The sequence below is a fragment of the Coenobita brevimanus genome, chromosome 34 (genome assembly GCF_032717465.1).
Source record: "Coenobita brevimanus isolate Jiangsu-jjx chromosome 34, ASM3271746v2, whole genome shotgun sequence".
NCBI classification, from domain to species: domain Eukaryota; kingdom Metazoa; phylum Arthropoda; class Malacostraca; order Decapoda; family Coenobitidae; genus Coenobita; species Coenobita brevimanus.
The window spans coordinates 2942985-2945372 of NC_136987.1; positions in this window are offsets into that span (position 1 = coordinate 2942985).

Here is a 2388-nt window from a genome sequence, read left to right on the forward strand (position 1 = left end):
TCAATCTGTATATGGATGAGGTTATAAAAGATTCACGGTAGGGCAGTGGATGTTGGAGCGACCCTATTGAGAGAGGGCAGCGTTTGGAAGCTTCCTGTTCTGTAGTTTGCAGATGATACTGTGTTGTTAAGTGATGATGAAGGGGAACTGCAAGGTGTGGTGAAAGAGTTTGGAAGAGTATGTAAGAAACGGAATCTAAAGGTGAATGTAGGGAGGGGCAAAGTTGTAGTCTTCGAGAGAAATGAAGTCACTGAATGTACAGTGAGGTTGGATGAGGAGGAAATGGAAAATGTGAGCGCACCTAAGTACTTGGGGAATGTGAAGAATAAGGATGGAAGTTCACAGGATGAAGTGCTTGAAAGGGTACAACAAGGAGGAAAGGTTGCTGGTTCATTGAAAGGAACAGGGAAGTGAGCATGGAAGTAAAAATGTAGCTGCATGACAGTATTGTAATATCAACTCAAACGTATGAAAGCGAAGCTTGGACCTTGTTGGAAGGACACAAGTCAAGAGTGAGAGCAGTGGAAATGAATTACCTGAGACAAGCATGTGGAAACATATGGAGTGAGAGACTGATAAATGAGGAAGTGAATTAAAAGCTGTGGTGTGGATGTGGATGCGATAGAAAGCGTTAGGGGATATAAACTTAGACGGTTTGACCATGTGGAGAGGATGAAGCGAGAGACTAATGAGGAGAGTATATGTGAGTGAGGTGGAGGAGGGAAGATGGAGGGGAAGACCGAAGACGAGATGGAGGAATGGAATGGGGAGGTATATGAATGAGAGGGGTGTGAACTGGGGGGAGGGTATCGAAATGCCAGGGAACAGGGCGACATGCAGGCGATTTGTTTGTGGCCATCCTTTCCGGGATGCTCGGGCGTCTGGCTATTGATAGACAGACAGACAGACAGATAATTTCCTATATTTCCTCTGCTCTTTCTTCAGCTCTCTCTTCCTTCCTTTTTTTTTTTTTTCCCCCCATATTTTATGCCTTTAAGTTTGGCCTCCTGTCCTCTTCAATGAATATTTTGTACAAACCTACATACCATACATTTTTGGTCTTTTCTTCTGCACGAACATTTCTTTCGTACACTTTTTGTTCTCTTTGTCATTTCCTTTTTCCACCCACTGTTTGCTTCGTTCATCCTTTCCATATTTATTTATTTATTTACTTTTACTCACTTTTCCATCTTTTCTTCCTCCTCTCTCCCCCTGTCTGTGTCTGTTATTTGTCTCTATCTGTCTGTGTGTCTGTCTCTTACATATTTTCTTCCCTATATGTCGTTTCCTCGTAATCTGTTGTTATTGAAGCTTTAACCCTTTATACGATGAATTAATACGGACTTCTTTATCACAGGGTACTTTATGCTTCATCCTTTCATGTTTTTTACACTTTTACAAACTATTTTCACGGAATCAATCCAACACCGACAGCCTCCGAATCACCCTCTTCCAAAATAATCTGAAGAGAATGAATTAAAGAAAGTACTTACATGATTCTGTTGTTTTTCGCTTACCGACAGATTTACAGAACTTAATCCTGTTACGGTGTTTCTGCGTATATTAGTGTTTTCGCCTTCACGCACCTTTCGCCCCATTATTTCGTAAATTTTCATACATTTGAGTTTTCATTTTTTTTTTTTATACATTTAACTCCTTCATACAAGTTGTCCTCCATTCTTTCTTTTTCTTTCTTTCTTTCTTCTTTATTTATTTATTTATTTTTTACACAGCGTCACACACAGCTTAATTTCCTCGTTTTTTTTTTCATCAATTTTACTGAACGTCAGACACAGCTTAATAATTTCCTCCCTTTTTTTTCATCTATTTTTCATACATTATTAACACATTCACCTGCACTTTCCTCCATTCTTTCACATATTTTCCTCCATTCTTTCACATATTTTCCTCCATTCTTTCACATATTTTCCTCCATTCTTTCACATACATTTTCCTCCATTCTTTCTCCTACATTCTCCTCCATTCTTTCACATATTTTCCTCCATTCTTTCACATACATTTACCTCCATTCTTTCACATACATTTTCCTCCATTCTTTCTCCTACATTCTCCTCCATTCTTTCACATATTTTCCTCCATTCTTTCACATACATTTACCTCCATTCTTTCACATACATTTACCTCCATTCTTTCACATACATTTTCCTCCATTCTTTCACATACATTTTCCTCCATTCTTTCACATACATTTCCCTCCATTCTTTCACATATTTTCCTCCATTCTTTCACATACATTTACCTCCTTTCTTTCACATATTTTCCTCCATTCTTTCACATACATTTCCCTCCAATCTTTCACATACATTTTCCTCCATTCTTTCACATACATTTTCCTCCATTCTTTTCACCTACATTTCCCTCCATTCT